Here is a 23,141-nt window from a genome sequence, read left to right on the forward strand (position 1 = left end):
GAAGAGCTTGCGAGAGGAGGAGATCTGAGTGTTAAGGAGACAAGAGTGCCTTGTGTGTGTATGCACACGAAATATTCTTGCCCCCTTACCACTTAGAATTCCTGCTCTCTTGAAGCAAAGAAGAGTCTTCAATGCAGGAACTCATTGTTACTCGATGGGATTATTCGGTCAACTTTTCAAGAAATCTATTGAAGGGACAGGGGAATTTCAAGGGAACATGATTGCATCTAATTAAATATGAGGAAGCAGAAATCAGAATCATAGAAGATTACGGTTGGAAGGGGCCTTAGGAGGTCATCTAGTCCAACCCTCGGCTCAAAGCAGGACCAACCCCAACTAAATCATCCCAGCCAGGGCTTTATCAAGCCTGGCCTTAAAAATTTCTAAGGGTGGAGATTCCACCATCTCCCTAGATAACTCATTTCAGTGCTTCACCACCCTTCTAGTGAAAAAGCTTTTCCTAATATCCAATCTCGGCCTTCCCCACTGCAACTTGAGACCATTGCTCCTTGTTCTATCATCTGCCACCACTGAGAACAGCCTAGCTCCATCCTCTTTGGAACCCCACTTTCAGCTAGTTGAAGGCTGCTATCAAAGGCTACTCCTCTCTTCTGCAGACTAAATAAGCCGTTTCCTCAGTTGTAAAAATAACAACGTGATGGAGTCATGAGCAAATGAATGGGACAACCTAGAAGTGCTCTTCTTTTTGGAGTGGCTGCCTCCCAAGCACTGTCCCATGGCCAAGGATGCCTTACCACTGCCCTGCTCTGCTTTTCCTCTCTTCAGGGCTCATTTAAGGACTCGTTCAATTCACCAGTAGTTCAAACAGTCCCCTCTTGGGGTCCAATTTATTGAATCCTTCAGCCGTCTAGGCCTTAATCCCAGTTCAATGTCTCTCTCTCAATTAATCCCAAACACATATGTTCTTTATCCCAGTGAGCCTTTACACTCTCTTCCCTGCTTGGGAAGGGGTCTCTCCCAAGCCTCCTAGCCTGGAGAGCTTTCTCCACTGTCTCCTGCTTCTTCAGCTAGCCCCCACTATTGATTCAGGGCCCTCCAAGAACCTTTTTGCTTCCTGTAGTGTTTCTAGACATAGATGCAGTTTCTTTTCCCCCCTCTTTTTTAACAGCAAAGCAAACTTAAGTGAATAGTCTATAGCTGCCTCCAACTCTGATTCTTAAATATTTATTGGTTTACATTCTTTTACTCGGCCCTGTGTCCTTCAGGTAATTGAACAACACCTTTCTAGTACTCTGCAATTTCACCTATATTTTTACCAAATAACACAATGTAACTTTTGTTTCCTTAAGATGTTTGAATTCCTCAGAAAGCTTTTCCCTCTCTCTTTATCAAAGCCCTTACATACCCATAAATGGTGATCAGTTGTTTCTTCCACCTTACATAATGCACATAGTCCATTTTTCCATCTCTTTATTCAAAAAAGATTTTTTGTTAAGCCACAATGGCCAGTGAGTACTGTTAACAAAATCACTTCATTTTTCCTATCCAGGCCCTAAAGTATGCTGTTATCCTCAACTCTAGGGCACAATTGAAAAAATCTTCTTGCTCTTTTTATGATAGTCCAGTTTTTTGTCATTCATCTTTTAAATTGTTCTGTACTAGGCTTTTGAATTCCTGTTTACTCAAGGGTATTTCTATGTCAATCTTTCCATTTCCTAGAGCAATTTTATCTGTGTTGTCTGTCATTTCATTTCCTTTTATCCTGATATGCACTGGGATCCAAGCTAATGCTACATGTATCTCCATCCATGTACTAACTCTGTTATTAGAAATAAAATTTCCTGATTAAATCATTTCTACATACTGAGACACCCTTTTTATTGCTATGAGGCCTGATATTTAATCCAAAAAAATGACCGCGGTTTCCAGGTGGATGTCCCAAATCCAGTTTAGTCCTTGTTTTGTAACTTCTTCATCTACATTTCAACTTGAATGGCATGTGGCGTTCTAACATCATGTGTTATAGTTTGCCTATCAAAATTCCCAATTTCAAAATTTGTTTGGTGATTTCATCAGTTCCCATTAACTTTGGAACAAAAAGTTAGATCCAGTAGTTTCATTCATAGGGTAATTGGCACGTCACTAAAGGTATCTATAGCACATAGCTAAGTGTTGTAATAAATACACCACATGCAGTTCACAGTGCCTGAGTTTGTATTAAATCTGGTTTTTTAAGTTCTGATTTTGATGCTGACCCAAAAGCTTGGCAGTTCTAGTAAACTTCTGGTCTGATTAAGGCTCTGTAAGCCATCAGCAGCATTTTCTTATCCACCCCCTAATTAGTCCCAGAAAGAATTTTAAATGTATTAATCCTTCCTGTACATTTATCTTTAACATAGTCTATAAATCTTTCCTAAGTAATTTTGGATCAAGTATTACCAATGGGAATTTAAACATTTTAGCTATACCTATTTGTTCTCCATACAGATACAGTTTACATTTCTTTGTAACTTTCACTTTTGTAAAGATCAATCCTTTGGTTCTGGCAATGGAGAACTTGAAACCTGAAACCCTATGCATTTTCCCCAATCAGAAGTCTCTCATAATACTTTATTGATTCTCTTTTCTGCACCTCAGTAGTCCTGCTTCTGACCTGCAGAGAACAATTATCTGTGAATAGATAGCTGCAGTTGCCTGGGTTTTCTGCTCTTTTTATACTGGAATCACCTGGTTCAGTCCAGGTGTGGCTCATCCCCTAATCAGGGCTGGTTTATCCCCAAGTTCCCGAGCCCATGGGCAAGTCATTTTGTTATAGATCTCTTTGCTATGCTATGTCAAAGTGTATTTAGTGTACTTCACCCAGTATGAAAGGAGATTAAAACTAGCTCTGATACTTGTGGCTCCTATTAAAGTTTTGCAGGTCCCTTACAGAAGAGGTAATGCTTTGGACTGGAGAGTTCCAGTGAACCTGAAACACTCATCTACAGACTCTGTATCCAAAGAACATTTTCTTCAGCTTATTCTGTTCCATGGCTTTTTATCTGAAGTATGGCATCTTTCATTTGGTTGCTTCCCTTCCTCTCCCTGATCTGTTTTGGAATGATTTTTTTAAAAAGTTTTCACCATTTCTTGATTTGACTTGCAAAGGCAGTTTATATTGATTGTTTTGTAGGTCTTATTTTTTTTATTGCTTTTGTATAAAGCTGAAGGAATGTGGAAGAAAGCTGAAGGAATAATAACTATTCACAAACACTGTGTAAATTAGAAAACATGTTGATTAGCCATTTTTGTACCTTTATGCATTCTCTTTTTCTAAACATTTGTACAAGCAAAATGTCACTCAGATGTATGTTCATGGAACAATTATCTGGGGCCGGTAGCCAATTTTCATTTTGTGACAAAACCAACATTATTTTGTTAGAAGCATTAGGAGCAGACTTCTTGATTTGCTCAACCAGTTTTTCAGATACTACTGTAATGTTTATATCAGGCACATTCTATTTATCCAGAATTTTATCAGATTTATAGATATTTAGGCGAAAGGGGAACACTATGACCAACTTGTCTGACCTCCTGAATTACACAGGCCATTGAATTTCACCCAGTAATTCCTGCAGTGGAGGAAATCATTCTTCCCTACTAGCTGAATGGAGATCATTGAGTCCAATTAATTTTTAAAATAAAACTGCTTTCTCTTTGCATCAGATCACTTTTGACTGCAACTAGCAGAAGTCCTGCTTTATTACAACAGAACATTGCTTAATTAACATGACAAAGAAACAAATGTGTTAAAATATTTCCTTGACCCCTGCCCAGAGCCTGGATAGAGAGGGCCAGATTCTCAGGTGATGTAAATTGCCATGGGTCCATTGATTTTTGAAGTTCATTTGAACTCAACAGAGCAATGAGAATTTATATCAGCTGAGGCTCTGACCCAGAATGCATTAGGGAAGCCAACCATATTCCTTCAGCTGGGAGAGTGCACATAGATAGACCCATGCTAAAATTATTATGTGTCAGTGTCCTTGGTATTCTGTTTGAAATAGAGATTTATACTGGACACTGTTTAACAACTGCACAACACCACAGGGACTGTATTACCTTCCAGAAGCTGGACTACAGCCCTGACATAGAGGATATTAGGGGGATCCAAGTGTCCTTCATGAGCTCTGACTGTGAGTGTTGGAGTACAGAGTGCACCTTACTCACGTTTTAGCCATGCTCCTGAACTGTACTAAAATCTTTGTCTATCCAAGAGGTTCGGGGATATGGTTAACACACAATCAAGTCCTGCATATATTTTAATTGTGCCAGAAGATGTTTGTGTTGCAACTGGGTTATAGGACCCAGCTGTATTTACAGTGTGTACTAGCCCTTTAAAGTTCTTTCCACTTACTCAGTATTTATACTGTGGAACATGTAAAGCCAAAATCATAACTGTGCTGAGAAATAACACACACACTGAATAAAATCTCATTTTTAAAAACAGTTTGTGCTTTTGCTAGGTCCAAGAAAGATCCATTGAAGCACAACTATGAAATAAAGTAGTAAACCACCAACTTAGTTAAATTGGTGGCTGGAGGGCAAGCCTACATGGTGGCTGTTGCTTTTATTCCCTGCCTTCATCAACCAAAGCCCAGTAGAGCACACACAGACCATATGTAACATTTGGAAGTGCTACAGTGCCACCTACTGCATGTTTCAGTGGAGAGTGTGGATGCTGCTACAGCAGGATTGTTGTCATCTTGCTTTGTGTGATTTTGTGTGAGAGTGTAGAGAAATAATTTAAAAACGGAGCAGAAATCCAAAATGACTGTTGCACCCACACTGGGAATAGCAAGACTAAAGCATCTTGAAGTCTTTACCTTTTGCACAGCACAATTTGAAATCAAAAGGGGGGTTATTCATTTCAGTGGTATGTATTTAAAGATCAGCTAACATTATATAGTACTGGCATCTGTAAAATTTTCATATACAAAGAATGTTATATCTGCAATATAGCATTTGTCAGGAAATGAAGATTTCCACTCCCTCTTTAGCACTATCTCATCTAAAACCAGGAGAATGCAGAACCAGTGGACAAGAATTCTGTGATTTGTGCCACTCTGTTATTCTAAGTATTACATTCTTATTAAAGACTGTAAACTGCAAACCCCTGCTTTTATGAACATGAAACCATCCCCTGGTCCAGTTTAAATACAACTTTGTTTACAGTGATTTAGTAACCAGATGAGATTGCACAGTTGCTTTCTTGACTTCCCTCAGCAGGTGAAATTACTTGCTGAGCAGCACAAAAAACATGCTGGGAAATGGCTGTGCCATGTGGATCTTTCCAGTATTTATTTAATGTTATGTTACTGCTCGAGAATGAAGGGCAGCAATATTTAACATGCAGCCAATATGATGACTAATAATAGACAGAAAAAGCTTGGTAACAAGTGAAACTGTAAATCACATGCTGGTTTTTCTGTAATTGTCTGTGCCCTTATAACAGCAACTCTCTTTGGGGTTTTGCAAACCACAAACAGTGTGTTAGTTATACGTCTCTTCTCCGAGTAATAGGTCTCTTTCAGAACTGCTGGCATGCTAGCTCATTAAAGCTGGTGTACTCTGAGCTACTGCAGCCAGTGCTTTTGAATTATGAAGACAGGAGATCTCAGAGAAAATTCAGGTTCTCAGCCATGATAATTGCATCTCTGGGTGGCAGAAAATTCTCTAAGAATAAATAGGACAATGATACAGTACCACATTTTGGCTCTTTAAGCCAAAGTATAGTAAATTTATGCTAATTCTAAATTTTAACTATGTTATACTGTTAAATATGGACATTTTATTTTTTGTAATGTAATATCTAAGATTGGGGCAAGAATTTTTAATGCACTACATTCATCAGCATCATTGTCCTTATTGTTATTAGGCCCAGTACTCCATTTATGTTGGCACAGAGGAGCACAGTGGGTGAAGGTGGACCAGGGGGTATGGAAGAGAAAAGTTGCAGCTCTCTGGCATGCTCTCCCCACCCAACATTACAGTTATCCCTTCCCAGGCGTACATCATATTTGGGAATCAAAGAGTCAAACACGACTGAGGCGTTTGAGGCGATGGGCAGCAGAGCAGCTACTCTGCACTCAGTACCCAGTGGCTTTCCAGTGAAAAATATACACAGGAATTTACTGCCCTCCCCAACCTCCCTGATGCATTTGAAGAGCCTATAGCTTCACACGTCTCTCAGGAACCATACTTCTCTTTGAAAGGTGGCTCTGTGAGATGTGTGGATGAACTAGGCACTTGTTTGACTTCTGGGGGATCCATGGGGAAGCAGCTTGTTACCATTTTTATTTATGTAGCGGTAGTGCCTCAAGGCCCAGGAAAAACTGGGACCTCATTGTACCAGGCACTCTTAAAACACATAGTAAGATATAGGTCCTGTCCTGAAGTGCTAACAATGGGGAAACAGAGGCACAGTGAAATGAAGTGACTTGCCTAGGCTCACAAATCAAGCTAGTGTCTGAACCTGTCTTCTAGTCTAGTGCCTTACCCACTAAACCCACTGCCTAATTTCCTTGATGAGCTAAGCCTCAGTTTGGATGTCTGGATTCTATTACACCCGCCCTGAGTGAAATAAAGAATCACTACTACTTGAGGGGAAAATGTGAAGGAGATTTTATGAGATGAACCTTGAGGAGTTTCCAGCATATTTTCCCTCCCATGGATTTTTCCTAAAGAGGGGTCAAACCTGCTCAATTTGATTTCATTTTCTCCTGACTGTCTTTTTCTTGAGTCCAGGTTTCTCCTCATAAGAGAAGAAATGCCTGAGCAATGCACATCAACTTTAGCTGCAGGACAGTACCACTGCTGATCGTTTCCCTGTACTATGCAGATTATGTATTTAGAGAAAGAAAGTAAACACAGAGTATTTGTCAAAGAAAAAAGTATTTTCTCCTTTTTCTCCAGTCCTGCTGCTGGCTGTTCGTTTGTTATCAGTGAGAAGCCTATCTTTTGGGAATGAGCAAATAACCATTTTGAATCAAACTTTTACAAATTTTAAGTCTTTTTGAAAGTTCAAGAAATATGTTTTTAATAAGTGAGACACTAGTGAAATAAAATTTACAGATGCACCTTGCAGATGACAAGAAGAAACAGTGCTAGTGATTTGACAGTGCAAGGCAGAGCATGGTAGCACTTCCCACGTACTTGATGGAGAGTACAAGCATTTGGTTTTGATGTGAAAGTTGTTTCAAAAACTAATTTTTATATGCTGACTTTTCACTCTTATTTGTTTAGGTTTGGCAGTTATTTTAATCTATAGACAGTGGGAGGTAGATGCCACTGAATTCTGTCCATGAATTCATCAGGTCCTACATAAAGCTCATAGAGATTTCCTCCTGAAGGGCTAAATCCGAGGACCTAGCCTGAGTAATGAGCTGAGCATTGGGTATTTCTTTCAGGGAAAAGGAAGAAATCCTTCTCCACAAGCCATGGAGTGATTAAGGAGCTGTTCAGGAGGAGTTACTTCACTCCAATGGCTTAGGATCTTTCTGTTGCTCCATTGTGTTCCTGCTACAGAGGAAGGACTGGATAAGCCATGAAACGGTGAATCCTCTAGCTCTGCCCCTTCATTGGCTGAGGCCCGCTCCATTGCCATCTGCCCCATGCACTGCCACACAATTAGGAAAGGCTGATTTTGCAGGGGGTTACAGCCCCAGGAGAGGCACTACCAACTCTTCCACAGCAGAATTGCACAGAATTGCACAGCAGAAATTCACTACAAGGGGGGCCTCTTTGCCAGTGGATGCCAGACTGGCATCTAAACAAAGACAGGGCTTTCTCTCTTGTATCATTCAGCAGCCACTAACATGGGGTTTGAGATATAATACGATGAGTACTGGGAAAAGGTAGTTTCAGCCACAGGTTTGGTTTTATATGTCCTTTAAAATCCTATGCGGTGGTAGGGGTATCCAGGGTCTGACCATGTAAGAGACTGGGCACTCACAACTTCCACTGACTTTTCTGGCAGTGCTCCCTCTTCCAGAGAAGCCAGCTTTCAGAGGACTTGCAGAATGAGTCCCATAGGGCCTGGTTCACCCATTTATCTTGGTCTGAGCTCACTTAAATATTGTAGATTCAAAAGCCTGAATGAGACTTGAACACTGTTGGGTTCACATTCAAAACAGGAGAGACTGTCAAAAAAACAAAGAAAGGAGCAGAGAGAAAAAGAAGTCCAGTGAAAATAGGATGGGAGCTGGCAAAGGGGGGAGATGAGAGAGGGAGAAACCAAACAGAGAGAGACAGAATTTCTAACAAAACTAAACACAATGTACATACAGATGGAGAAGGAAAGCAGGGGCCAGCACAGCTCCCACTCCTTCGCCTCTTTTGGGGAAGCACAGCTCTGCCTCCTCCTTGAATTCCTTTAACCACTGCATGCAAATGTATTTGACATGCACTTAATATGATGTCCAATAAAAGAGAGAATAAACAGATGGGTAACAGATGCATCTACAAGTGTGGTCATTCATGCCAGCCTTCCTCTGAGTGACTAGGCGACTGGGCAGTAATAGGATATTCTTCTAGCCTTAAGAGACAGCATGTCTTTAGATAGAATATTTTTAATTGAATCACAAATGTAAAAAAAAAAAAAAAACATGTTCTAATATAGATTCTAAGGCCAGATGGGACCACTGTGGTCTTTTATTCTGTATTACACAGGCCATAGACTTCCCAAAACATAAGAAGTTTTGAATTTTTTTAACTACAATTGCAAGCCCACCAAACTAGTTTGAGAAGATACCAATATATCAAACTCCCTAAAACTCACTTATCCCTAACAGCAACAAAAACAAAGGGAAATATGCAGGAGATTAAGTTAGGCATTTTATTTTAGTGTCATTTGATATTATTATCAATCAGTCCTACAATATCTGTTGTGTCTTAGAAATCAAATGCTAAATGAATCCTGAATGTTGTGCTATCTCATGTAAAAAGGATCCATTCTAGTGCCATTGCCAAAGCAAAATGATATGACACTCCCGTGAAGAGTGATGTTATGCTACTTCATCATCTTGTGAATCTCAAAAATATCCAGCTAATGTTGAAATTAATAGGCATAATCAGAAAGTTGTTTTATTTAGTCTGTAATATTCTGGTTTGGGGGTAGACAATTATCACCATCTGATGTCTAAATAATATTAGGAATATCATAGCTAGACTATTAGAACAGTATATACTAAAGCAGTTATGGTAATAATAATAAAACAGCTATAAGAAAAGATGCTAATCTGAAAGCAATTTTGCACATACAAGGTCCTCTCTCCCCTTAAAGAGATGAAATTGTGAGGGGCTAGAGGTTTCCATATAATCGCCATCTCAGTGCATTGTCTATTTATGTGCTAAACAGAATGTTTTTAGTCCTCTCTATATGATTCTTTTCCCAATGTATTTGTCAAGGCATTTGAGAAAATTGTATTTTTATAGTGTTTCTAATCTTTTAAATCAAAGGGAAAAGGGAGAAAAGAAGCAAAGGTCAAGAATTTGATATCCCTAGTAGTGAAAATATATCCTGTTTTGGGAAAAACTCTGTGAAATGAGCTGTCAGAAATTACCTTCTCTCTAGCTGCTACATTGCAAGGGTGTGAAGAGAGCTGGAGCGACCATTGAGGCTTTCCTTAGATTCCAATGTCCTAATCATATTCTCAGCTGTACTTTTTCATCACGGCAGGAGACGACAGAATTTTGTGACAATTCTGGGAAATGCTTGCTGTTGGTCCCTCTTTGAATTATGAATATTTCACAAAAGCACCACAGTAAATGAAATAGGTTTGTTCTTCACAGACCCAACAGCTGGTTAGCAGTTAGTTTCTCTATTTCTTTTACTCTAGTTCTGATGTTATTACTTTTAAGATGCTGAATAGACACCTTTGGGAAATGTAGATTTCCTACAAATTTGAAAGACCACCAAAAGAACTAAAACCAATTTTAATTTATATATTTACTCAGAGGTTTCTTTTTTCCAATGTTTCTGAGAAGTGTTTTTCATCCAAGTTACTGCTCCAAATTCTGGCCTGGTTTGGAAGTGACAGAAAAGTAATTATTACTATCCAACAGTTGTTCAGTAGCCTCTTTGACACCATTTAACAATTTCAGTCTGCTTCAGAGGCGGCAATTGTCTGTATCTGTTAAATCACTATAATAGCACTAACTCCCACAAAAATTTAATAATCTGAGTAGAGAGACCAGGGATAGAAGACCTAATCTCAATCCTGCAAAATTCTCTATTGACTTTAATTGGAACTTTTCCTGACTAAGAGCTGCATGTTTGGACCACTGGACCTGATGCAACTCCCGTTGATGTCAAAGGAAATCCTTCCAGTGATTTCAAGAAAAGTTGCAACAAGCTCCAATGAGTATGGATAGATCAAATTGCCTAAACATGCACATGCATGCATGGTCCCTTCAAGTTAAGACTGAGGTACATTGTGGGTTCCATAACCATCCAGTCACTTCTTGAATGGGATTCTCTTTGTTCAGTCAGAGATAGCATTCAAGAAAGGGACTGCATGGGATGCAGGAGAGGCTATGTATGGGCGGTTCCCATAACATTTTCTGAATTAAGCATGAAACATTATATAGTTATAAAAGGCAAAACTGGTGCCCACTGTATTTGAATATTTGAGAACTCAATAAAGTCTCCGTGGAGTTTATAAATTTCTTATTTTACAGCATTTATAGTCTCCATGTATGAAATCATTTTGGTTCAAGGAGATTACAAAATCCATAGTCATAGCCTGTCTCACAGAACTTAGAGATGGAAAAGATCCATTAGATCATCCAGTCTATCTCTCTATCAGTGTACAATTGTTCCTACAGTATATTTTTTAGTGATTTGTCCAGTCAATCTTTAAATCTACCAAGTGATGGGGTTGCGGCACTTCTTATGGCATGGAACAGCCTCCCCAGAGAAATCTCATTACCTGGAAGTTTTATTCATAGATTAATAGGGCCAGATCCTCAACTGGCATGACTCCACTGACTTTAACCAGATTCAGCTTCCTGCCATTTGATATTGTCATGCCTGCATCTGATAGATTAAAGAGCCCTTTGCGCAGGCTAACCACATTGCAGGAGAAGAAGTATCTGCAGAGTCACGACACCCTCATCATGCAGGTGGGCAGGAGGGGTTAGAAAAGGGAAGAACTGAGGGCAGTATCATTTGTCCTCCTGGGCTGCCCCAGCAGCATGGCAACATTGTGCTGTCCCTTACTTTGGGCATGTGGCAAAGCCATGACTGAGCCCCAAGAAGGCAAGAAATACCCTGTAGCTTGGAGTAGGTTTTTCTGCTCTATCTAACTGCATGCCTTTCCTGTGCTCTCAGGTTCTGATGCAAACACACCTCCCACCCCCATCAGCCCTTCTGCAATTGCCTTGTAGGCTGTTTTAAATTATGCCAGGGCCATTTTGGACCCTGGCCTACCCAGGATTGGAGGAATAGAAAGGGAACTAACATCTTTTCCCCTTCTTCTCCAGAGATACATTGATGGTAAACTTGATACAGCTAAGACTGGCCCAAATAGAATGCGGGTTTAAGTTTTTAAGCATGTCAACTTTTTAACTTTCACAAGCTCAACAATTACTTAAAAATAATTTATATCGATATATTGCAGCAATAGTATCTTTACTACAAACTTTTCAGCACCATGAAAGCCAGTTGAAAATGTTTCGTTTGAATATAGAGTTTTATTTTATTATGAAAAAAGTCTGCCTTAGGAGGTATTTTTGTCAAGGGTGTATTGTAAACAAATTAATTATACAATAAGAAAGATATGCAGCATAACAAAAGTTCTTGAAAAGTAGCTGTAAATAATAGGTTGAAGTAGCTTGAAAAATCACAGTTAGGTAAATAAAATCAAATAGTTTGCAGAATATGTAGTATTAATGCACATATTGACTGTCATATTCTGAATACAGTTTCTTAGGCTCTGATCCTCCCAGGAGTTATGCTTTTATTAATGTCATAAAAGCACCTGTTCATATTTTATCCCAAATAACTGACAACCTATTATAATTCACACACTATCTACCTTTTCACTCATGGGGCAAACTATTTTTATTTTGTTCTTGATATTTTGACACAGCAAATAATTTAGTTGCTTTCATGCAGGAATGCTAAATATTCTGTAAACAGTAACTGCAAGGTAACCCATGTATGTTAGTGTAAGTGTAGTGTATGTGTTAGTGTATGTTAGTAGTAAGACACACTAATAGACCAATATATACAATTTACATTTCCACTGAATACATTTGTCTTTTGGACTAGTTACCATCAGTTGTTCATGGATGAGTCTAAACTGTCACCATGGTCACTGCAAATAAAATTATTCATTTTCTGATCTGTAATTTGGATGAGATTGCTTTCATTTACCTATTATAAATTTTAAGCTCTTCTTATGTTTGTCTTGCAAATAAGTTTAAAATCTTTTCTTCTTGTATATCTTTGTTCATTTTGCAGGTTTATATTTGCAGTTTCTTAAAATAGGATGTTTGTGGTATTGAGATAAAGATTAGAAGATGATCCAAATCATTTTAACCAAAGTATGAATACCTTTGAATATGGCTGATGGTGAAGGAGGGATAATTAGATACTCTTATTGTCTCTAATGAGTGTTTTCATGCCACTGTATTGGGGAAATATCTGTCCACCATTTTTGGAATTCTCAGTAATAGTAATCTGGCATTGGAAGATGATCAGTGGTTCACACTGTGGTATAAGGTTCTATAAGAACTTTTATGGGAGGTGGCAATTGTATTAAGGAATTTAAACCCTGATTTAGCAAGGTGCATACACATATGGCTAGCTTTAAACATTTTAGTAGTCCCACTGAGGTCAGTAGAACTACTCACATACTTGAAAGTAAACATGTGCCTAAATATTTTGCTGAATTTGGGCCTAAAATGCTTATAGGGAGTTGATACCTATTTTATATGGGGCTGCTCAAATACTTTAAATACTTCTCTCACAGTAGTTAATAATCACATTTTATTCCTTAAGAATACAGAAAGTGAAGTATGCATTTAAAAAGTGTTGCAAGCAATACAAATAATCTGTTTTCCACAAAAAAATTGATTATGTTAAAGGAGAAAAGAAACATGGACCAGGTATTTGCGAGCTAAACTGTGGGTGAATAGAAATAGACAGTGAAAAGAAGTAGGATGGTGCTTTGTAATCAGATCTAACATGTATAGAAAATTTGGGATAAATTGGCATAGCTCTGTTAATTTTAATGGAGCAATGGAAATTTAGCCCAGTGCATCTCTGGAAGCTAACTGCTAGATAGAACATTGCAAGATGAAACTGGGTTCCAGGTAGGAACAGTGAATATCACATGAAATAACAAGGCTGCATGGATGATTTTAAAATCTTTTCTTGCAAATCCTTACTACTGTAAGTGGTCTCATTGACTAGGTTGTGTGAATAAGGATTACTCATGTGTGATAAAGTGAGAATGATTTGACCCTTATGTATTTAGTTGTTTATTGATTAGTTTATTGGTTCTTAGTCTGTGTAGCCCCACTAAGCTAGCAACAGACTTTCAGGGAGATTCAAGGGGAAAGTTTTTCAAGCTATCAATTGAGACCTGATAGGATACCAGCATTCCAGATAAACTCAAGACCCTTTGCCTCCAGTGGAAATCCTGGGGATCATGTGTGGAGTATTTCACACCTTTTAGTTAAAGCTGACTCTTTGATTATAGGATAGAGATAATAACTATTTGTTCTGAACTGATTTATGTATCCCATGTATTTATAGATGCAGTGCTCCATGACTTCAGTGTATAACAGGTCTCTGAAAAAAATATGAAAAAGAAAAATAACTATTTGATTAGTAGCAGCATGAATATTTAAGTATTTGCCAGGTTCAAAAACTGCACCTGGAGAACTGCTAAATAATCCACACCATTTCAAATGGTTTACAACTTCTTTAATTTGGATTTGCATAAAAATTGAGACATACATTTTGGGATTTATATTTAGAATGTAATAACATTTTAGATTTACTTTTTCCTCTCAGTTTAAATGATGCCAAGCTTTAGGTTACCTCTCCCTCTTGAAGAAAATTAGAGATCAAATTGTTTCTTCTTGGTTAACATCACTTGGAATGACACTTGATTTAGCCATTGGTAAGTCAAAACTACTTTCAGGAGAAAGTCAAACATGTATTAAGGAAAATTAATTATACTTTTTTCTTTTTTGGCATCTTTTTCTTGCCTTTCACGCCCCCCTTCCTATCCAAACTCTGAATTAAGTCTCCAAATGGTGGTGCTGCATTTTTTAATCTCTTTTACACTGCTTGCAGGGATTAGCTGAGGTGACACAATTTCGAATAAAATTTGACACCAGTAAACCGGGCTTGAAGAGCAGATGTAAAAAACCTGCTGATTGTCATGCATTTAGGCATTCATTCATAAGAAAGCACACTACTGTGCATATGTGGGACAGGATGTTTTGCTATGCCAAAAGTGAATCTTCATGCTGTTGAATTTATGCATTTCCCGCTGCTACTCAAAATGCTTGTCTGAATGTTCAGGCAGGGAAGAGCTTTCTCTATGGAAAATACTTGTCTTCTGTTCAAGTCAAAAGGTCTGACTTGTACTCCATTCCCTAGGAGTCAGTGGTAATTTGCAGCCTATGTTTGCTTTATCTTCACAAAATTCACAAAGAAAATTGTGGCACTAATTTTCAGTTCAGTAAAACTGGGTGAAACAAGTAAAAAATGGAGAGAGGGGGAAAAAGAAGAAAACCAGAGATTCCACAAAAATAAATGCAACATCCCTTTCACCCCTAAGAAATGAAATAATTCTGACAGGGTCTGCAATTCTGCTTGGCAAACCATCTTAAATTAATTACCATCTTGACATTTTAAAGGAAGGTTTCAGATTGTAAATTTAACCCAGACAAAGCATTCTTTTTAATCTTGTCAGTATGCAAACTACTTTGCACTGCAGTCTGTGAATTATTTATCAGAGAAACGACCCCAAAGGGTGAAAGGAAAATCAGGAGTATTTGATCTAAGATCCTGCAGCCTGATGTAGTTCTCTGCTTTAGATCTGTACCTGTTGCAATAGCTTAATTTTTTCTTCTTTTGACATTTCTGATATTATCTTGTGCATTCTGTTTCTCAAAAGCTTAGTTTAAAATCATTTTTTCCAATTTAAATGCATTTATTTGAGTTCTAAAACCAGATGACCCAGAAAAATAATTATTTTGTATGTGCTTTCCAGTACAAAACAAACAAAAAGAAGAAAACAAAGGAACAGCAACAACAACAACTAAACCCCCTATCTTTCTGAACTGTCTGTTTCCTTGGCATAAATGCTAGACATGCATTTTTTTATTGCATCCAAATGAAAATAGAACTTGTGGAAAGAGATCACCAGGAAAATTACAAATTACCACTTGCAAATAGCAAAGCCATGTTAGTCATTTTTCAAATTATACAAGATTAGAGAAGAAGGATGGTCTTGTGGTTAAAACAGTGGATGGAGACTTGGAAGATCTGGATACCAATCAGCTCTGCCACAAATGTGTGGTGTGTCTTTGGGGAAGTCACTTAATTTCTGTGCCTCAATTCCACCATCTGCAAAATGAGAATAATAATATTTCCTTTTTCTGTCTTGTCTATTTAGATTTTAAGAACTTTGAGGAAGTTCTTGTTTTGTGTTTGTACAGGACTCAGCACAATTGAACTCTGATCTCAGTTGGGGCCTGTAGGTGCAACTGCAATACAAATATTATTTCTAATTTAGGGAACAGTGCAAATCAGAACACAGAGCAGGGATGAGCAACTTTAAGATAGTAGAGGGCCACAAAACTCACATTAAACCCTTTGGTGGGCTGGGTAGGTGTGATGTGAGGTAAGGGGGGGGGAGGGGTTCGAGTCTTTCCCTCAGGGCATGGGAGGCCATGACGGGGAGTTGGAGAGTGAGCCAACTCCTTGCTCACCTTGCAGTGGCACCTTCTATCCCACAGGCTGAGCCCAGCTTCGTTATCTGGCCTGTTGGTTTCTGCCATTGCATCACATGATGTGCATATCCAGGTACAGGTGGGACTGTCCTCCCGTAATATCCTACCCCCTTCCTGGTCCTGGTGCCACCGGATCACTTTCCCCGAGCTAGGCTGTGGTGCACCTAATAAAATGATCTGGTGGGTTGAATGCGGCCTCCAAGGATTAAAATTTTTAAAAAAGAGTTTTGTCCACCTAACACAATTGCTTATTTTAAGAGTCCATGTTTGGCATTAATAAAAAATGTTTTAGAATATCATAACCAAATAAATATGCAACACTAGTAAAACTACTCTTTAGTCCCAGAACTTCAATATTCTGTATGTACATTGTCCAAATAGCACATTAGTTCCTGTTTCATAAATAAATAATAGGATGCATTTTAACTGAGGCTGAGATGCTGTATGAATTTCCTTCCTTTGTAGCTTTTGCTTTTGTTGAAATTTAAAGTGACCGTCTATCAATTTTCAGGGAAAACTATAAGTCTCTTCTTCTCTTGTCATACACCTGAAAAATGGCTTATTTGGCCTATGAAATTTTCTGCTTCTTGCTGTGAGTTGAAATGAATCTGATAAAGAATGTTAGTGCATTTTCAGTTTTAATCCATTTCCTAAATGGTTTTGTTCTATAATTTTGATTCTTTGATTTGGCTGTGGGGATTTTTCCTAACACCACATTTTCCTTTTTTCATGTTCCAGTAGCTGTGTACCAAAACCAAGACCTGTGATATTTCTCCATAGTACAAATAAACATAAACATGGTGGGGATATCTTGTAGTTCTACCAGATATATTTTCCTAATGAAACAGGTTAGTTCCTACTGAGAACATTTCTTTAAAACAATATTTGTAAAAGCAATATATGGGTTCTGTTCTCTCACAGGTGAACATGAAATTTTCATGCTTAACTATGATTCACACCAAGTCTATGCCTAAATTCTTCTGTGTATCAGTGACAGATGTGACTGCTCAGCCCGTAAGAGTAGTGTCATCAAATGAGTTAATTTTTAGGTAATGGAAGTAAATATGTGCTGTGCTTTGAGGCTGTAGAAGATTGTCATTAGATTTACTTCTGCATATCAGAGACGGGAGAGAGGACTATGTGTATAGTCCAAGTCCTCATACAACTCCACTTACCCCACATGCAGATCCTGGGATCCATGAAAAATCCACATCTAAGATATGGGATACTCGTACTAATTAAATATTCCAGGCCCCTCTTTATTAATGTAGGTGTTGTGGGCTTTGATGATCACTGATAAATACTGAAATGTGACGGGGTCTATCAGGCCCGCTGGAGGTACCTGTGCCTGACAGCCACCTACTAAAGGAAAACCCACTCATACTGAGCTACCGACAAGATTTAGTCCTCGAGAGGCCTTGAAGGGTTAGCGGGAGACACTGACCAATCCGAAACCATCAGCCCAATTAAGAATGCTTAACTGTGTCTTCTGAGGGGTGTGCTGGATGAGACTGGGACAGAAGAGGAATGCCCAACATCCCAGGCCAAGATCAGAGCCTGGCCCTCAAGTGTTGCAACTAAATGCTTGCCTCTGAGGTTGCTTTGTGAAAAGGCGTAGCTAACCAAATTCTGAGTTTATCTTTATTTAACTGTTTAGAGACTGACACTGAGTTTATGGCCTGAACCATCCCATTCTGAGCAGGTGGTTGCAACTTGTAGACTGAGGCAAAGGTGCTCATGTGGTACCATGTTTGGCCATGCAGCAGCCCCACTGTGACATGAGGATATTTCATTTTGTTAAATTCTCCCTGCAGTTTCTATTAAACATGTTGTTTTCCCTCTTTTCATGTCCTGCACTTTCATGTGCAGTGTTGATGTGGGCTGTGACTGTGGTGCACCCCAGAAGTGGCTGCATTTCTGTGGAGGCAGAAATGTTTTCTGTGTCACTTATCTTTACATAGAAGTTCTCTTTACATATCCCAACAGGTTTGTGAGGCTTGCTTCATTTGTAAAGTACTTTGAGGTCAATGGATGAAAGGATCTAGATAAGAGCAAAGATTTATTAACTCAACTTAAATATTATTTTATGATAAATATTGTATCTACACCTTTAAGACTGGGAACATGGGCATTCATGTATTCTTAGATATGCAACAATAGCTATCAAACTTTGGTGTTCACCATTCATGACTTCCTTCTGATTCCCCTCCCGCCCCCACATATCATTAAAATTAAGGGGGAGGAAACTACAAGAAGTTGATTGTAGATTCATATCTCAGGTAGCTGAGGCTTAACACTTGTAGTGAAAAAGAGAGCAATGTAAGAAATAAATTTACTGTCAAGAAATGCTATGACTGTCTTGGGTGTCTTCCCAAAGTCAAATCATTCAAGATGAAATTCACTTCTATGCTGAACCAGATAACTCCCAAACAGGGAGTTAGTGGGACTTATCTGGTACATAGGCCTTGTACTGGTACCATGCACAAGAGTGAATTTCACTCACAATGTTTTCAGATCTTCATAATTTGGAATATCATCTCCCTGGTTATGTACCTCTTGTATTTCCCAGGGTGTATCATTGAGAGCTTGGACTATTCACAGCTGCCATTTACTTTTAAGTTACCCTTGCATTGTCACTAATTCCTCTTGCTATGTCTGTTGTTATATGGCTCATTGTGATGGGGTCGACAGACCCACACTGAACCAGAGCATGAAATAGAGCAATCCTGGACTAGGGAGACCCCACCCTTCAGCAGCTGTGGGGCATGCTCCAGGTGGAGAAATAATTTAAATGGAGACTGGTGGCTCAGGAAAAGGAAGGAAGATTCTGCTGTGCACCAGGAAGTGAGGCTGATCCTAGGAGCTGGGTTAGGAGTGGCTACAGCTTTCTTAAGGCTTCTCTAGCAACAGGGATCTGGATTCCCACTACCCCTGTTGGGAGCTGAAAGCCCTAAAAGAGGCTTCTTTACACAGAATGTTAACAGACCAAGTAGAGTTTTCTAGGACAGCAACCATACCCCCAACAGAAGAATGTCAGTCTGGTAGGAAGTGACCCAGGGAAAAGCGTAACAAAGGATAGATCAATAACTGGTCTAGACATCTAGAACCATGGGTTGAGACCTCGTGGAGTGGGTGGGCCTGGTCCCCCATCTTGTCCCCCTGCTTTTCTGTAGCAGGGGAAACCTAAGAGGAGGGTAGGAACGACAGTGATAGGAAGCGATAGATGTGGTATATCTTGACTTTAGTAAGACTTTTGATTATCTCACATGACCTTCTCTTAAACAAATTGGGGAAATACAACCTAGATGGAGCTAGTATAAGGTGGAAAACCATTCCCAGAGAGTAGTTATCACTGATTGATAATCAAGCTGGAAGGGCATATCGAGTGGGGTCTGGCAGGGATCAGTTCTGGGTCTGGTTCTGTTCAATATCTTCATCAATGATTTAGACAATGGCATAGAGAGTACACTTATAAAGTTTGCAGGCGATATCAAGCTGGGAGGGGTTGCAAGTGCTTTGGAGGATACGATTCAAATTCAAAATGATCTGGACAAACTGGAGAAATGGTCTGAAGTAACAGGATGAAATTCAATAAGGACAAATGCAAAGTACTCCACTTAGGACAGAACATTCAGTTGCATGCTTACGAAATGGGAAATGACTCCCTAGGAAAGAGTACTGCAGAAACGGATCTAGAGGTCATAGTGGATCACAAGCTAAATATGAGACAACAGTGTAACACTGTTGCAAAAAAAGCACATATCATTCTGAATTAGCAGGAGTGTTGTAAGTAAGATGCAAGAAGTAATTATTTCGCTCTGCTCTGTGCTGATCAGGCCTCAGATGAAGTATTGTGTCCAGTTCTGGGTGCCACATTTCAGGAAAGATGTGGACAAATTGGAGAAAGTCCAGAGAAGAGCAACTAAAATGACTAAAGGTCTAGAAAACATGACCTATAAGGGAAGATTGAAAAAATTGTGTTTGTTTAGTCTGGAGAAGAGAAGACCGAGGAGGAACATGATAATAGTTTTCAGGTACATAAAAGGTTGTTACAAAGACGAGGGAGAAAAAATGTCCTTCTTAACCTCTGAGGATAGGACAGGAAGCAGTGGGCTTAAATTGCAGCAAAAGCGGTTTAGGTTGGACATTGGGGAAAAGTTCCTTACTGTCAGTGTAGTTAAGCACTGGAAGAAATTGCCTATGAAGGCTGTGGAATCTCTGTCGTAGCTTTATTATAGCAAGTTAGACAAACACCTGTCAGGGATGGTCTAGATAACACTTAGTCCTACCATAAGTGCAGGGGACTGTACTAGATGACCTCTTGAGGTCCCTTCCAGTTCTATGATTCTATGATTTTATGAACACTCAGGAGGCATTGAGACCTACTATGTACAGTGTGTCTAGAGCCCCTCTTGGATGACTAAGGCAGCAGAAATGATAAAGCCAGCACCTGACCACTAGGCAAGCTGGTGATTGAACTGTCCTGGTACTCCTATCTTTTCCCCTCTACCTTTCAGGCTGACTTGGTATGCACTGTGTAGAGTGCTATGAGGTACAAAACAACATCCACTATTTACCAAAGTTCATTCTGGAATAGCTCCTGAGTTACCACCCAGAGCTGCATGCAGATTATAAGATGGTGTTTAATATTCCACAGGAAAGGAAGATTATACATTACGAGCCTATGTATGGCTAATATTCCCAGCCCCGGCTCTGAGAGGTCAGGGCAAAATATCTGCTTTTCACTTGGTGAAAATTTTAATGGCAAAAGTGAAAATATTTCTGAACTGTACCCCAGCACAAATAATATTAAAAGTAAAATTTGGCAAAAAGTAGGTAAGAATTGTCACCTGAGCAAAATCGCCCTTCCCATGAACTCTGATGTACAAGTTCCATTTTTCACATTAAAATATATTTAGTAACTTTAATCAGCATTACTTTCTTTTCACCGCATTTGGTTTTATGGTAACTCTGGTTCAATTGTTTTGTTTGTTTACTAGCACATTTTGTTAAGAAAGTTGTTCAAAAAGCAACCATTTTACTTCTGTTGTTGTCCTACATACACCTTTCCCACCTTGGATAAGGCTTTCTTGATATAGCAATTCTACTTTAATTTCTACCTCATTATGGTGTAATTTCCCTTAATCTGAACAGACCTCATTAATTGTTCCATTCAAACTACTTGGCTTACAGGTGAATGGTATAAGAAGGTTATAATGGATAAGATAGTTTCTTCTACATTGTGGTCAGACATTTTCTTTTTCTCTGGCGATTAGTTTTGCTGCATCTGTGTTTACTTTAGAACCTGTAGCTAAAGTAATTAGTAACGTGAGGCTAGGGTTTTGCAAATACTTTATTTGCCTTTTAGGTGTATTCCTATAAAAATTGCTCAGTTTCTTTTACACATCTAGCAAATAGTAATGACAGATGGATCTCTACATGATATGTTATTTGCACTCATTTGAACTCAGGGGAATATAAGCTAAAGATTATCTTTAATAATAAAAAATCATGTTTCAATTCTTCCTGAAATATGGAATTTTATGGTAATCATCTTTCATAGAGCTGATGTAAAGATGTTTCTTGTGATTCTGTCTAGCTATGACTTAGCAGAGCCATTTGTTTTATATCAGGTTTCTTGTTCAAGCAACATACACCATTACTGCTCTTTCCATTGTACGCTTTACTTGGTGGACTATGATGGAATATGATGAATATAAAAAAACTTCTTTCATTGAAGGTAGATTTGGCAAAACATAAATTGGTCTATATAGTTGAATGTAGGAAAGTGTCTTCTGGATGTGGCCAGTTCTGCAGAGGCACATGTAGAAGGTGGAAAATGGAAAAGTTAAACAGTAAATGAGCACTCACTGAAATATGCCTTTGTCTAGGACTACTACTTCAACCTTGTCAGTGGGCTCTTGGGATTGGCTCTAATTAGGGCTGATTTTCCCTTCTATTGTCAGCAAATGTTGCCCTAGCTTCTGACACCAATGTTTAGTGTCCTTTCAAGCCAAGAGAACACGGAGAGGTGAAGGTAGCTGGCTAGTAACTGAGCTGGTTTGCTGGTCCAGTAGAGCTCCAGGACAAGGAATCAACCTAAATCTCAGAAGTCATGTCAGTCATTCAGCTAGGAGCAGACCTCTCTGATGAAACACTGAAATTGAAGCTGAGGGAGCCTGCTAAGTCACTGTTTCCATAAGAAGAGCTGTCCCAAACAAGGAGCCTATAATTCTATTCTTCCGGTAGTTTTCAAACTGAGTAGAGGTTTGGTTGATTGCTGTAACATTTGAGGTTTGATTGATTGCTGATGTCATCTCCCTACAAGAGGTGGAAATAGCTCATACACAGTGGTAGACAATGAAAAAAGTTTTATAACAAACCCATGCGGTTCCTTTCCTTTCCTTAGGGAAAAAGAAAGAGTGGTCTCCTGGTGTCATTTCCTCCTACCCATTGCAGCATCTACATAGGGAAGAGGGTGGATGAGTTCTGGCATTGTGGGCCAATTTCAGCTCTTGTGTACTGGCTTCTGGCAGAATGTCTATTTGGTGGAAGTTGTTCATCAAGGTCCTTGGATGACTGGATGATTTGGCTTGGATGACTGGAAGATGTGATGATTTAGTATATCCCTGCTGCAACTAAGGTTCTCTTACTCTTGTAGAAACCCCAAGGAAGGATGGCAATGGGAGCACACATTGTCCTTCCATGCAGACACATGCCCCTCTGGGTGTAGCAGGCATTAAAGGAACAGGGAAGTGCAATTTTCACTGGACTTCCATTTGTCAATCTTACTCTGTATCTTCAAAGAGATTCTCAATGGCCTTCTTACATAGTGTCTGTGACATGTAGGAGCTATTGTGAACTGCAAGTATGAATCTGTTTCCCAGAAGTACATATTTATATAACAAAAATGTGGTTAATATAATATTGCATACACATACCTAGGTTTCCTAGATATTCAACCATGAATGCAATGGGAATAAGAAATCATTAAGTCACAAATGAGAGTCTGTATTTGGATAACTGACATTTATGACTATAGGAGGTGGATTGTTAAGGCTACCTGAGCAATCAGACTGAGTGACCACATCAAAAGGCCAAGACAAAGAACTACTGTGCCTGGGAACTCCTACAGAAAGTCCAGCCCGACATTTTGTGACCAG

Source organism: Emydura macquarii, unplaced genomic scaffold (genome assembly GCF_026122565.2).
Source record: "Emydura macquarii macquarii isolate MOO-44397 ecotype Brisbane River unplaced genomic scaffold, CSIRO-AGI_Emac_v2 contig_2636, whole genome shotgun sequence".
NCBI lineage: Eukaryota > Metazoa > Chordata > Testudines > Chelidae > Emydura > Emydura macquarii.